The following is a 16,507-nucleotide window of genomic DNA, read 5'->3' on the forward strand; positions in this document are numbered from 1 at the left end:
CTTTTGCAGTGTGAAGCCCAAGGGACATTTTTAGGGGAACTGCCTCTTGGGAAGCAGATTTTTTAGAATATGCTTGAATTTATAGATACATAAACAACTCAGAGCAACTCAGAAAGGGTTCATGGAATGGGTGGCCAGCAATGAGATCCTAGGGACACCTTGCTAGGTAGGAGAAGCAAAGAATTATAGTGCACTGAAGGTGCTGGCCTAAGAAGATCCCTTACTGGTGAATCATGAGGAAAAGCCTGGAGTGAAAACCAGACGACCTAGGTTTCTCTGTGTGTGCTGAGTCACTGTGTGTTCTTAGGCAGTCACTTGATGTCTCTGAGTCTGATATTCTCCTTTGTGAAAACCAAAGCTGTCAAAAAAGAGGATTCCTAAGACACCTTCAGCTCTTAAAATCTGTAATGTGTGTTTATATTAAATACTTCTTGTGTATAATAGAGTAACATCTCAGAATCAGGTCTGAATTTTAGTATGTAAAAGCTAAGGATCCCTAATGGAGAATTTATGTAATTAGAATTTTTTTAGGAAAAATCATCCCTATCTGTTACCTCTGCTGGTGAGACCAGGAAGGGCAGACAGAGAACAAGATGCCCAAGTGAGAATAAAGGCGCACTTCAGAACACGCTTACCAACTCATTTATGCTGATTTACACAGCGATTTACTCTCTTCTGTACCCACTGCCCAAGGAATCTTAGGGCCAGGATGGATGGAGAGGGAAACTTTTGGGGTGTCCATGGAGGGAGCTATCAGTTTGGGGACTGATGAGGGGCCCAGGTTCGGCAAATGGTAATTAAGAATTAGATCGGGTGACTTTAGCCCTGTCTACTAGAACTTTCTGCAATGATGGAAATGTTAAAGAACTTTCCATTTTCACTGTTCAGCGTAGCAGTACTTAACCATATGTAGACCTGGAGCACATGAAATGTGGTAGTGTGACTGAAGATCTAAATTTTAATTTTCATTTAGGGGCATCTGGGTGGCTCAGTTGGTTAAGCGTCCGACCCTTGATTTTGGCTCAGGTCATGATGTCATGGCTTTGTGGGTTCAACCCCGCATCCGGTTCTGTGCTGGCAGAGCTGAGTCTGCTTGGGATTCTCTCCCTCTCTTGCTGCCTCTCCCCCACTCATGCTGACTCTGTCTCTCTCAAAATAAATAAATAACCTTAAAAAAATAAATTTTAACTCTTCATTGACTTTTAATAGATTTCCGTTTAAATAGCTAGCAGCTACTGTATTGGACAATGGAGCTCTAGACCAAAATTCAGTGTATTTAAAACATTGCTTAGCAATGGCCATCATGTATTTAACACTTCCATTCGGGCCACTCATCTCTTGCTAGACGTTCATCAGACAAAAGCCTAATTTGACATAAATAGGAACTTAGGGCACATAGCTCTCGTGGGAATGCCCCCATGAGGCCTGGGGATGCTCTTGGTTGTGGTGAGTAAAATTCCCCTTCGTTCTTTTGCATTCAGGGTAGGGGGATTTTAACTGTGACTCACTGTTCAATGAATGATTAATAACAGAGCCTTTTTATGTTGATCTGAACACTTGCCACCTCTCACCTCTGCCAGAACTTAAAAGGTGCCTGGCACTCTCTTGGTGGCTTAAGGGAGGGTACTAGCTGATCTCTTCTTAGTAGTAGGAGACAGACATCAGGGGTTTTCAAACTTTTTAAAGCAAAGGAACCCTTTTTAAAAATGAAATCTTGTGTGGAAGTGAATATGAAATAGTTAAAGTGAAGCTGCTTGGATCCCGGAGTCCTAGCCACGTCTGTCCCACCGCTATGCCTCAAGTTATCCTTTAAGGGGCCTCTCGGGAACCACTGGTATTCTTGGGCCCATGGCGTAGTTTATAAGCCTCTAAGGACGTTTGGGTGTGTTAGGGCTAGGCAATCACAAGCCACACTAAATTGCGTGGAGATTTTCAAGTCTTGAAATGACGTGTTAAAAAAAAACAAAGAATAGGAGCGCAAAGATTTAAAAAGCACAGTCAAAATCGTAGCCCCTTATCCCACCAGCAGAAGGGATGCTGGCAATGGGGCCTTTTCAGTGGACAAAGTCTCCTCAGTGAAGTCTGACAGTCACTGCTGCACTATTTCCAAGCAGCACAAAGGACTTTGGGTTGGCGGGGGGCGGGGGGGTGATGAGGACGGCACACACAGCTCTTAAGACCAGCAGAAGGGCCGGGGCTGGAGGCTCTGACAGCACAGTGGTGGGATTCTGACTAGTGTGAAAATCAGAGCTCAGAGAGAGAACAAACCCTTCTCCAGCCACTTCGCCTTACAGATGACAGAGGCAGCTAAAGTGAAATTAGAGAAATAGAAACTAAGGTTCCTGGTCATCCCTTTAATCACAAGGGTGGGTACATATGATATGTGCATGTGTGTGTGACAGCTAATATGGGGATAGTTGCTTATAATTTCAAAGTACTTGGTACCTATTTTATTTCATTTAACGCTCACAGTGACCCAGTTGCAATTTACAGTTGAGGAAACTAAAACCAAAGTGACCTGCCCAAGATCACGCAGGAGAGGAAGCTAAGACTGAAATCAAGATTTCTTCTTTCCAATTTTTTCTTTTTTCTCCTCATGCTATACTTAACACACACCACAACCCCTGCCACACACACAGTCATGTCAGTGCAATCTACAATAGATGCCACACACACACACACACACACACACACAAAATCTTTTATGTATTTTTTAAATAATTTTTTAATATTTATTTTTGGGAGGGGAGTGGAAGTGAGAGAGAGGCAGAGAAAGAAGGGGACAAAGATCTGAAGCAGGCTCTGCACTGAGAGCAGCAAAACTGATGCGGGGCTTGAACCCATGAGATCATAACCTGACCTGAAGTCAGAAGCTTATAACGGACTTGAGCCACCTAGGTACCCCTCACACACTTTATCTTTATTGCAGTCAGTGTATTGAGCCAAATAGGTTGTTGATGACAGTAACTCACCATTACCCAAGTAGAGAGACCTGGATTTCACCCCTTGCCCTGATATCCTAGTGTGTATGTTTTAAAATATAGGCTTTATTTAATGGAGGAGTTTTAGGTTCATAGCACACCTGAGCACACTATACAGAGAGTTCCCGTCTGCCCCAGACCCCTACACATGCGCAGCTTCTCTCACTGTCAACATGGGCCCCAGAATGATACATTTGCTACAGTCGATGAACCCACACTGATACATCATGATCACTCAAGGTCAGTAGTGTCTATTAGAATTCACTGTTGGTGCTACATTCTATGTATGGGTTTTGATGAGCTGTGATTTTGAGCTAGTCATTTGGCCTCCTTTCTCCCTGTAAAAGTGGGGATCGTAGTATCTAATTTATAAAGATCATTGTAAGGATGGAACTAAATCAGAATACAGATGTAAAGCAAACTGCCTGCCTGGCAGAGTAAGAAGGACTCATTAAATGGAACTAATATCGGAGTGCCTGGCTGGCTCGATCAGGAGAACAGACCCTTGATCTTGGAATTGTGAGTTCGAGCCCTATGTTGGATGTAGAGATTACTTAAAATTAAAAATCTTTTAAAAATTGAGATAATATTAAATTTCATATGAATATTATTAAAAGCTTGGCTGTGTAACCTCTCTAAGTCTTTCTCTTGTGCTGTCAGCTCAGAGCCTCTAGTCTGGGTCTACATAATTCTGTCAGGGATAAGTTCTAGAGGTTGGAAAAGGTATTCATCTACGAAGATGTTCTGTGCCACTGAAAAGGAACTTCAATTCTAAGTATGTTTTTTAGAGGAGGAAGGGTTAGGTGAAGCAGGGACAAAATGCATGGATATTCTTCACAGAACCCTCAAGCTCAGCCACAGAACAGAAAGGTTCTGATTGGGAGAAACAGAAGGGGAAGAGAAAGTGCAGAAGGGAAAAATCAAAGTGTCGCTTGAGCTACTGTGACTATGATAAAAAGAAACCTTTTCAGTGGGCGTTTGCCAAAGTGACCTTTAATACTGTAAACTCTGAAATGTGCAGCCTGAATTACCCTGTGCATTTAGGTCCTCTTCTACTTCATACTGCTTACCTTTAAACGCCTCAACAGAGGGTAACTGGGGGAAATTAAAAGGAACAAAACTCCAGTATCCCTCATTGTTTCTTTGTGCACAAACAGCCCTACTGAAAAGATCTGGGGCTATATGCTCTCAGTTGCTCCTCTGATGACCAGTTCCCACCACCTCCCCATTGCTTAGATTTGGAGTTTGCACAACAGTAGTGATATCACTGTTTCATATACAACTAGTTTGCAAGCCCTTTGAGAACAGGGATGGTGGCTTCTACTTCTGAACCTCCCAGAGCTGTCAGTCATTCAGGTGAGCACAGAGTGCGTGACTGCCTGCTTCTGAGGGGGCTCTTTCTGCGTAGTGCAGTGCTGGGTTCCCCAAACCAAGTCAGATGCCCAAAGAGAGTCTCCTTAGAAAAACAGTGGGTAACTCAGACTCGAGTCGGTGGGGTGCACATGTGGAAGTGCAATTTCCTGGGCCCTTGTCATAATGTGACTTCGACTGCTTTGTGATCTTCGGTGACTCATTTCCTATCTGTTACCCTGGTTTCACTCATCTGTAAAATGGGGAGAACAATCTTATAGAGGAACATTTATTCACTTTTTTTCCTCATTGAAGAAATGAATGTTAGTTATGAAAAATGTAGAATATACAGAAGAAAAGGGGATAAAATAAGAAGAACCTATGAAACCACCCAAAGATAGACACTGTTAACATGTTGCTGATTGTTCTTCAATATTTTGTTTGTGTGTGTACGCATGTGTGCATGTGCACATGCATGTGTGTGTGTGTGTGTGTGTTTTCCCAGAACCAGCTACGTAATTTGCAGGGCCCGTTGCAAATTGAAAATGTAGATTCCCTCATTCTAAAATTATTACAAATTTTAAGATGATAACATCAGAGCATTAAACCATTACAGAGCCCTTCCAAGGACCAGGCAGGCCCTGTGTGACTACACAGTCACATAACCGTGAAGCTGACTCTTTACACCCCCTCCTCAAAATGGTAATTAAGTCATTTATTGAGTGCTTTCTATGTGTCAGGTATTTTACTTGAGTTAGTTCTAATTTAATTCAGCTTGCCTAAAATAAATGTAATTCTTTCCCCACCCCCTCCATTTTGCAGGTAAGACAACTGGGGATCAGAGAGTTGAGTAACTTCCTGAGTTTACACAGCTAGTAAGTAGCAGAGACCATACTCACACGTTAGTCTTTCTGATCACAAGCCCATGCTTTCTCTCACTACAGTGCACACTGCCTCTCATACTAACTTATAAATTCATAAGAGAAATTTAATAAAATTGAGATTATAATATATGTAAAATCTTACATTGCATTATTTTCCATTTTATATCATGAGTGCTTTTCTCCCTACATGTTAGTTTACTTGGGCTGCTGTAAGAAAAGACCACAGACTGGGTAGCTTATGAACAACAGAAATGTATTGCTCACAGTTCTAGAGGCAGGAAGTCTGAGATCAAGATGCCAACAGGGTTGGGTGATGGCCTTTCTTCTGGGTCACAGACTTCTCTTTGTATCCTCACATGGCAGAAGGGGCTGGGGGGCTTTGTGCTTTTATAAGAGCACAATCCCATTCATAAGGGCTCCGTCCTCATGAACTAATCCCCTCCCAAAGGCTCCATCTACTAATAGATGGAGGTTAGGATTTCAACATATGAATTTCGTGGGGGACACAAACATTCAAATCATAGACCATGTTATTAAATATAGAAGAAAAATAATGGCTGTTTGTGAGAAAGAGTGAAGTTCCAGATGACAAAGCACTGAGAACAATTCCATTGCAAGATTATATATTATATTAAATATAAAGCACTAATGAGCCCAAGTAGGAGCATGTGGCCGTAGAGACTTAACCCATATCTTCCATCTGATAAATAGAGTATAAACACTTCACTCTCCCTGCTCTGAATGTCCTCCACTTTGAGGAAGATATCTTTGCATATCCCCAACAGCCAAGGAGATTGTGATCAAATTTTACTTTCTACAATTTGCAAAATGAAAGCCATAGAGTTTATTTTCTAAGCACAAACAATATTACTGTATAGAATAAAATTTCAGCCTCTCCCTTAGACACATACAACCACACACATACACATACACACACACTCAAATACCTCTATAGGGAGTGTGCATTCACCCTTTCCCCTTTGACAAGCACTGAGCTGCATGTAAAAAGAGCCAGTTCTGAACTTAATCTTAATAACCTTGTTTATATACCACTCCATATTCTGGGAAATCTACTTAATCTCCCTGAGTCTCAGTCACCATATTGGTAACATGGAGCTCAAGAGATACTTCAACAGTGTAATGAGGAAAGGGCCTAACAGGTAGGTCTTTCTCAGGGATTTCTAAGCCAAGAGCCAACCTGAAGTCACTGCAAATTAGATCTCTTTGGAGGCCATAATTTCTCAATGAAAACTTCAGTTGTCTGTGGTCCCTGGGACCAGGAGCTGGGAAAGGAATGAGGGCTATCCCCATCCACAATTCTCCCACACGTCACTTTTTTTTTTCAGGTGAGCTGTGCTTAAAAGAAAGACCATGTGAGGCGCCCCCCTGAACGTGGCTGAGCCACCATTTTCCTTTCTCACTCCATTCTGTTCCCTACTCCATCACCAGTACTTTTTCTCGACATTTCTCAGTCAAAGCATTTGGCCACTTCCTCCCCCATCCTAGGTAAACTTGCAGTTTTCTAGCACTTTCAGATTTACTCTGAAAAGCTTGCAAATAGGAAAGACCTTTATACTTTTCTGCCTTTGATATCTCCCCCTATTTGAGGTGAACGCCTACTTAAGAAACTGAAAATCCTTGTAATCATAGTGGGTTACATTTTAGTTTTGGTTCTCATTATGATTTTTGAATTATTAACATAGTATAATTTTATTATAGAATATTAGGGACTAGAGACAGGGGAGGAAATACCATAAATAATTTTGCAACCTTAACACACTCCTGCATGTAGGAGTATTTTAATCATGCTGATGTTTTAGGAAAACTTTGAGTCTCCATTTCTCCTATAATTACTACACTCTTTTTGCACTTAGAATGTCTTTTAAGCTAATGTTTCCTTTTCAAGACACTATTTCCAATTCATGAGAACAGAACACCATTGACTGGTCTGCCTTGGTCTGACAGAGAATAACCTCAAATCAGTTTCATTTAATGGACTGGCCTGCTTGTTTTAAACAGTTCTATTGCCCACTAGGTCCAAGAAGGCCTCTATGAGACTATTTGGACTGGCTGATCTTTGGATAAAATAACTGCGTTTACCCAAATGTAGTCTTGTCCAGATCTCACCTTTCAAAAGTTCTTTGCAGTTTAGGCAAATTCAGAATTATGTCCTTTGCTCAGGGAGGAGGTTACTTGGGGACAGATGACTACAGGGGTGCCTGGGTGGCTCAGTCAGTCGAGCGTCTGACCTTGGCTCAGGTCATGATCTCACGGTTTGTGAGTTCGAGCCCCACGTTGGGCTCTATGCTAACCACTAGCTCAGAGCCTGGAGCCTGCTTCAAATTCTGTATCCCCCTCTTTCTCTGCCCCTCCTCTGTTCCCACTCTGTCTCTCTCTGTCTCTCAAAAATAAATAAATGTAAAAAAAAAATTTAGGGATAGATGACTACATAAAATGCATCTATCTGTTTAGTAGAACTCTTTGCAGCTTGGCTTAGAATTTCCTAGGCTTAGATATATATTTGTATTTGTATTGAGCCATGACATGGGCACATAAAATGTTAGAGACAGAAATGACTTTAGCGGGGGTGAGGGGTCATGTAGGTGGAAATTATACAAGAATCACCTGGAGATGACTACATGTGTAACAGACAGATCATTAAATTCAAAATGTACAAATAACTACTATATATCAACAGGAAGAACACAAACCACTCAAAAAGTAAATGAGCAAAGAATTTCAACAGGTAATGCACAGAAAAGGAAAGTCAGTTGCTATCTATGGAAAAAAAAAACAGTCCACTTCATGATAATTAGGGACATGCAACTTAAAACATAAATGAGATACTATTTTACACCCACTGGATTGGCCGAAAGTAAAACATTTGACAATAGCAAGTGCTAGTGAAAGATGTAGGAAAACGAGAACTCTCATACACATCCAATGGAAATTACAAGGTATGTTTTGGAGAATAATTTGGAAATATCTAGAGAAGTTGAAAATGTTCCTATTTTAAAACCTTGCAATCTGCTTCTAGGTTATACTCCAACCATCCTTTTTTTAAATGAGAGCCTTCATCTGAACCACAGAACACAGATAATTACTTGAGTAACAATTTTATCAACTCTCCCAAGAACAGTAGGCAACTAGTATCATTCTGGATACAAGGAGAGAAGTAAATAGTTAGCTACACGGTTGCATTATGACATTAGAATTTGTCTTGTTAAATCCAACTGAGAGGTTCCCAGAGGATCTCTCAGACATATTTATAGTACCACACAACCAGTAATAATAAAAGATTGAAAATGGTTTGTTCATGTGTAAAGGAACGGATAAATAAATCACAGCGTACTTACAGTATAGAGTTCTATGCAGCAATTCAGATAAACGAACCAGATGTATGTATTTAGCATAGATAAATCTTAGAAACAAAAAGTTGATTTAAAAAATTATAGGATATTATAGGGGCACCTGGGTGGCTCAGTTGGTTGAGCATCCAACTCATGATTTTGGCTCAGGTCAAGAGCCCAGGGTTGTGGGATCAAGCCTCACATTAAGCCCTGAATCGGGCTCCACACCCAGCATGGAGCTTGCTTAAGATTCATTCTCCCTCCCTCTGCCTCTCTCCCCTGCTCACATTCTTTCTCCTTTCTCTCTCTCTAAAAGAATGTATATTATAAAAGTATAATTTTATTAACAAATATTTTATAAAATAAACCAATACTATTTATAATATGTATTATTTATAAGCGCTTATTTTGTAGCAAAAATACAAAATCAGCTCTAGGTATGCACCACATTCCTGATAGTGGCCATCTCTGCGTAAAGAGGAAATTGGGTTGGGGAGAGAAGCGTAGGGGACTACAGCAGTCATTGGGTCTATTCATGAATGTTCTGGCTTTCCTCCTATGCACATGGTAGGATGTACTTCCTTACATGCTTTGAGGTTAGGCATAGCCAATGAATTGTGAGTAGAGTGCTACTTGTAGGTGGAAGATTTAAGATCCAAATGTAGACTTTGCTTTGTTCTTTTTCCTTTTGGTATAGTGACCAGTGGCATTTCAGGTTCCATTGTTTCAGGCTACTTCATCAGCCTGGATCCTAGAGTGAGGACAATGCACAAGAGAGTTCTCAAACAGCCCACAGTGAACATGAGGCATGGTTGAGAAATAGAGCTTTGTTGTTTTCGGCCACTGAAAGTGTGGGATTAAATGTTACTATGTATAGCTTAGCCCATCCTGACTGGTACAGGGTCTTCCTCTTTATCTTGTAATTTTTTATTTCTTCTTTTCTACTGAAAAAAAAATTTTTTTAACATTTACTCATTTTTGAGTGACAGAGAGAGACAGAGAGTGAGTAGGGGAGGATCAGAGAGAGAGGGAGAACATAGAATCTGAACCAGGCTTCAGGCTCTGAGTTGTCAGCCCAGAGCCCAGCTCAGGGCTTGAACTCATAAACCATGAGATTATGATGTGAGCTGAAGTCAGCAGCTTAACCAACTGAGTCATCCAGGTGCTCCTCTTCTTTTTACTTTTAAGGCCTAAAGAAAAAAAGATTTTTTAAAGGCCTAAAGAACATATAGCTAGATGTTAACAGCTATTCACTTTGAGTGGACAGTATGAGTGTTAATGTTGCCCTCATTATTTTTTGGTATTTTAACAAAAGTCATCTGGAATGATTTTTCACAAAACATTTGATATGCTGGGGGTAGGGATAATGTAGAAGGCATGTGTATTTTGGTAAACTCCCCAGATGAATTTGATAATGCTTCCATACCTCTTCTCTGATCCAAAAGGCAATTCCTTCCTTTTATGGAAAGGGAAACTGAAGCCTAGAAATAATAAGTATCTTGCTGTACCCAGCATTATCAACAATATTTTGGAAAGAGCCCAAATGTTCACTGACCAATGAATGAATATCTGTGGTGTGTATATACAATGGAATATTACTCAGCCATAAAAAAGAATGAAAGCTAGCCATTTTCAATGACACAGATGGAGCTACAATGTATTGTGCTAAACAAAATAAGTCAGTCAGAGAAAGACAAATACCATATGCTGTCACTCATATGTGGAATTTAAGAAACAAAGCACATGAACATGGGGGGCAGGGAAAGAGAGGCAAAGAAGAAAAGACACTGTTAACTACAGAGAACAAACTGCTGGTTACCTGATAAGGGGGGGAGGGTTAAACGACTGATGGGGATTAAGAAGGGCATTTGAGATGAGTACTGGGTGTTGAATATAAGTGTTATATCACTATTTCTTAGACCTGAAACTAATATTATGTTGTATATTAACTAACTAGAATTTAAATAAAAACTTGAAACAATAATTTTAAAAAAAGACCAATCGAATGCCAAAGCCATTGGGTCTTACTATAATACTCTTGAATCCAATCCAAGCTTATTACAGGAAATGGTCTATGAAGCTTTTCTGCATTGTTATAAGGCTACCATCTGGGACGTTGCTCATGATATCATGCGACACCCCCTAAAATAAAGTCTTAAGTGGGAAAACAAACTTTTTTAAAATTTAGTTTCAGGAAAATCTTTTTCTATTGTGGAAAATTGAAAACCTTTCTTTTTAACTTGTTTCCCTTTTCTTTATGGTTACTGGGAAGCTCAGAGACAAACATGTCCTCACTATGTATGGTAGCCTTCCTGGTTTGCTTCCTCTTACTTTAAACAATCTTGATACTAACTTTATTGTGTGCACATCCTTTGTTTGAACTATCTAAAACTTCCTCAGAAAACAAAAAGGAATAAAGCGTGACTTTCTCTGTTGACCCACTTTATTTCTCTCACAGTAATGGAACCCCAGTTGTAGGAGAAATCTGCTCATCAATCCTTAGCACAACTCCAATGCTAAGTAGAAGCCCACTATAATCAAGATGAGTCTCTAACCCGGGATTAGTTCTTATTTCCCACACTGGGAGAATAAGAGGGTTCTCTCCATGAAGCTATAGTTTTGGGTCCACTTCATATTTCTAAAGCAGTTTCTACAACTGTCTCTTCCTTTCCTTCCTACACAGTGTTTTATACTAAACATCCAAATGGGAAACACAGAAGCAAGATAATTCAAAGGGCTCAGCAATACGCCTCGCTGATAAATGTAAGCAAAGGAATCACAGAAGAAGTGAAAACACAACCTCGTGCCAATAGTAAAAATAAAAACAGGATACTTCATCTCTATTTCTTGGGCTGCCATTGTCTTGCTCTGCGACTTGGCTGCAGTAGGATTTGGCTTAATTTCTGTACAATTTGAACTCATTCTCTCAGTATTTTACTTTTAAAAATGAGAAATAATTACTTTCTTATATTAAGTTCTCAAAATTTAAAAAAAAGATACAAATTTTTAAAAGAACCAGAGAACGAAATAAAGAGTTAAACTATCACACATTAGCATTAGCAAGCATGTGATCAAAGACAGGCTGTGGAAGAAACCGGTTCCTCAGGCATGTAATGGTTTATGGTACAGGAATGAAATCTGAGTCTCCAGGGTGGGACAAGGGTGCTATGGGGGCAGGATCATTTCAGACAGGGCTATTTTTCACCATTCTAAGAGCAGCTTGATTTTATAATGGAAAGGAATGAGAGGAGTAGAATTCATGCCAGTATGATCAGCGAAGGCCCTGTTTCCAAACCAGTACTCTGAGGAAAGCTATCTTAAGAATTGCTAAGTAGGGGGGCACCCGGGTGGCTCAGCTCATTAAGCGTCCCACTTTGGCTTACTTCATGAAGTTATGTTTATGGGTTTGAGCCCTGCGTCGGGCTCTGTGCTGACAGCTCGGAGCCTGGAGCCTGCTTCAGATTCTGTGTCTCTCTCTCTGCCCCTCCCCTGCTCGTGCTCTGTCTCTCTTTTTCTAAAAAAAAAAAAGAAAGAAAGAAAAGAAAGGAAAAAGAATTGCTAAGTAGGTATACTTAGTGGTCAATCTGACGATGTAAGTATTCTCTGCATCTCCGCTGGAGAATCAGAATGCATATTAGGGCAGATGCATAAAGGTTGAGAAGCCCTGCAGAAAAGAAACCTGGTTTAACTTTGTTAAACACTGGATGCTTTGCACAAACCTTATTTGAGCATGGAACGCTTTCTCCACTCACCACCTTTTCATCCGTGTCAGCATGAGGAACGTGAACTAAGGGTCTTGGCCTCTGAATCAGGAGTCCTGGACTCACTTGTGTGGTTCTGTCACAGTGTTACTGAGGAACTGGGTTAAGCCTGTTAGGGTCTTGATTCTTCCACTTGAAAATTGAGGAAAATAACACTTGTCCACATCGAATAGGGAAAAGTTAGATAATGTCCAGGAGGGCTTTGAACACCCTGGAAACTAGGTGCTATAGAAACAACGTCATTATCACAGCCACATCAGCCCAGTAGGATAAGAAGTCACATCATTAGATACAACAAATTTGGACCTAGCAGATGCTCCATCCACACTGAGCTTTCTAGCCAGGTCTCTGAAAGGATTTATATGAATTCCATACACGTCAGGAAGCAAACCCATTTCATGGTGGTGACTGTTTCAAACATACATTGAGAAGAGAAGGGGGAAATAAAGAGAAGTAGACAAAGTGAAGAAGTAGAGGGTACAGCAGCAGCAATAATAATAGTTAACAACTATTGAGTACTCACCATGTGCGAGGTAGTGTGTTAAACAGTTAAAACCAAGTATATTTAAACTAATCCCCCTTATTTAAAACGTTTTTTTTAACATTTATTTATTATTTAAAATTTTTTTTTCAATGTTTATTTAGTTTTGAGAGAAAGAGACAGAGTGTGAGGGGGGAAAGAGGCAGAGAGAAAGGGAGACACACAATCCGAAGCAGCCTCCAGGCTCTGAGCTGTCAGCACAGAGCCTGACACAAGGCTCGAACTCACAAACTGTGAGATCATGACCTGAGCCGAAGTTGGACACTTAACCGACTGAGTCCCCCAGATGCCTCTATTTCTGAAAGAGTGAGCAGGGGAAGGGCAGAGAGAGGGAAACAGAGGATCTGAAGCAGGCTTTGGACTGTGAGCACAGAGCCCAATGTGGGGCTTGAACTCATGAACTGTGCGATCATGACCTGAGCCGAAATCATGATTTGGTGACTCAACGAACTGAGCCACCCAAGCACCCCTAAATGAATCCCATTTAATGTGTACCAAATAAACACATGTTCATTTTTACAAAATTGAAGTTTAGAAAGAAAGTTTAGTGACTGGCCCAAGGTCATACAGGTATTAAGTGACAGAGCTAAGATCGGAATTGGGCCTAACTCCAGAGTCTATGTGACATTGTTTCCTAAAGTGGTGCACGTGGGATGATCTTAGGTGCTAAAAAATATTTTTATTGTAACAATTTTACATTTTGATGTATATTAGAAAAATATCATACGCATAGCAAACCCATGGTATAATTCATGAATATTATAGGTGAGGATAAACAAAAAGTTTAAAAAGTATACTTTTTTAAATATTAAGAAAATTATAGGTGGTATGTGGAAACATCAAAAATCATAAAGGTAGTGTTCTGCTGACTGAAGTTGGAGAATCTCTTCAATACGCCCTTCCATTCCCAACAGAGAGATTAGACTCAAAAAGTCAAAGGCCAGTAGGATTCACTGTAACAATGATGGGAGCTTATTTCTGTGTCTGCCCCCAAAAAAGTGTTCCCTAGGTTCTTCAGAAGGAAGTGCATGGGAGGAAATGAAGTTCTGTGAAGGCTGAAGGGTGGCAGTGGTTGCTGTGTTTACCTGGATGGGGGTGGAGGTGGGGCCAAGGAAAATATCTATGATTGTGAGACCTGAATCACAGAAAATCACACACTGACAAGTACTGCCTCCTACAGAGAAGGAAACAATGCCTTCAAATTGCTGGCAACCCTCTCCCTGACCTCCCAATTACATGCAGGTGCCTGGCAGATCTCCCAACTATGTGCTGTTGCCTCTATGAAGAAGCCTTCGTTAAGACTTCTTGGTTGCAAAAGAAACCCACTCAACAGGTTCAAGTCAAGGGCAAAAAGAGGAACAAGTATAAGCAGAGGGAGTTTGGGAGATTTACTGGGTTTCTTATAGACTACAAAGAAATGGAACCAGGAGCGTCTCATCTTTGCTTCTCTGAGGTTCTGCTTCATCCTCTTTTTTTCATAGCATCATGAGACATGGCCATCTGGGATCTAGGTTTACATCACTTCACAATTCTGGCTTCTAAAGGATAAGTCCCAGTGTTTCTAGGCCTTAATTCTAGATTGCCATAAGGGAATCAGCTTGAGTCAGGATTGTATTATAGCCAAGGAATAACGGGCTCTTCTGAAATCCAGCATCTCCACACCAGTTGGTATTGGGTCCTGTGAATTCTAATAGACAAAACTTGGATCAACTTCCATGAAATTATGTTTCCTGTGGTCCCCATTTTCACTGTTCTTTCAGTTCAGCAAGTTCTGTTTTGATATTTGGTGTTTCCAATAAATGAGGGGATTTCCTGCATCATTAGCAATGTTTATTTCATGATATCAACTCTGGTTTCCTTGAGGCTTGAGGGCAATGGACACTCTCAGGGTGATAAAACTGTAATCATCTGAGATATAAGAAAAAAGAAGTAAGGAGCTGGACCGTCAGTAATGAGTATAGAATACCCACTAGCACTGTGCAAAGAGTTCTAGGGAAAGACTGAGTGACGATGTTGATTATGATTATCATGCTAGTAATGGTGACAAAAGAAATTAGAAGCATGAATGTCATGAAAAAATGAGAATATGGATAGACAAAAGAAGCACAAATAGATACTATTGTGTAGTAAAAAAATTTTTTGAACTAAGGACTCAAAGACTTGACTTTCTTTTTTAACTAGCTTGGTAATTTCAGACTAATGACTTACCTAGCTTTGGTCTATCTATAAAAATCGGGATGATTTCTCTAAGTCAGAAACTTCTATGGCCATACAGTCTATAATTCTATAACTGGAGGAGGAAAACAATCTTGGAGTAAATGGGGTGATTAGAATCAGATGAAGACCAGAAAGGTCTAGTTTCTTAGAGAAGATAAAGTTTCAGAGATATTTGAAAGGTTTTAAGACAGGTTTTGGTAGAAAGGAAAAAGAAGGTTTGAGGTAATAAGGAAGGCCTAAGATAATGGCTTATGAGTAAGAATAGGAAGTGTAATGCTGGAGAAAGAGTCCTGGACCACAATGTGATCTGGATAAAAAATTTCTTTTTTCTGGATCTCAGTTTCCTCCAGTTCTGTTTTTCAAAGAAGAAAATTACACAGGGAAGGAAATGGCAATCAGGTTTGTCTAGCTGAAGCAGAGTCTTAGTTGAGTATCAACAAAATTGAGGTGGGTTGGAGAGAGGAAAGCTGGTGAGGTGTCTTGAAACCCATGTTAAGGAATTTCCCTGACTCAGAATGGAGCGATTGGTTTTTACCGTTAAATTTTCCTTGGCTTTTCCCATTAAAATTCCAAGATTGGTACCCTCTCTTCCCCATTGTAAATACTGATTAACCCTATTGAACATTAGCAATGCTTAGGGGAAAGAAATCATGATTGGGACAAACTGTTTTATTCATTGGCAACAACAGCAGGTCTACAAGATGATGCAAACAGACCTTAAATACAGGAAGATAATGTCACTGATGGCAGCCAAAGAAGATGAACTACAATTCTGGAGAGGAAACAAAACAGGCAACTTCAACCAAGAAATTCTTCCAATATGCAGAATTACAGTCTCCGAACACAACAATTTGCTGGGTTCTGTTTTGATTTTAATGACTGCATGATTCAAGATGAGGGGTGGCAAGTTGAAAAACATGTAGTCCCTCAACTGTATCCTGGGGCAGTCGGAGGGGGAAGGGTCACCCATTTTTCAAATAAAGTCTTTAAGAGATCCTAGCCAGCCAACTGATACCTTTGTGTCTCAAGCTAAAAGAAGAGTAGAACGAAAAGTCACTAGGTGGGGGTAGAAGATAGAAGGGAAATAGGAAGAATACAATGAGTCAAGAAGACTTACTTTATTTTTAAATTTCTTTTTAATTTTAGAGAGAGAGAGAGAGAGAGAGAGAGCACTCAGGGGGAGAGGGGCAGAGGAAAGAGAGAGAGTGAGGGAGAATCTTAGCAGGTTCCAGGCCTGACAGTGGGGTTTGATCTCACAACTTTGGGATCATGACTTGAGCCCAAATCAAGAGTAGAATGCTCAATTGACAGAGCCCCCTACATCCCGAAGACTTACTTTTTTTTTTTTTAATGTTTATTTACTTTTGAGAGAGACAGAGACAGTGCATGAGCCGGGGAGAGGCAGAGAGAGAGGGAGACACAG

This window comes from Suricata suricatta, chromosome 10 (assembly GCF_006229205.1).
Source record: "Suricata suricatta isolate VVHF042 chromosome 10, meerkat_22Aug2017_6uvM2_HiC, whole genome shotgun sequence".
NCBI classification, from domain to species: domain Eukaryota; kingdom Metazoa; phylum Chordata; class Mammalia; order Carnivora; family Herpestidae; genus Suricata; species Suricata suricatta.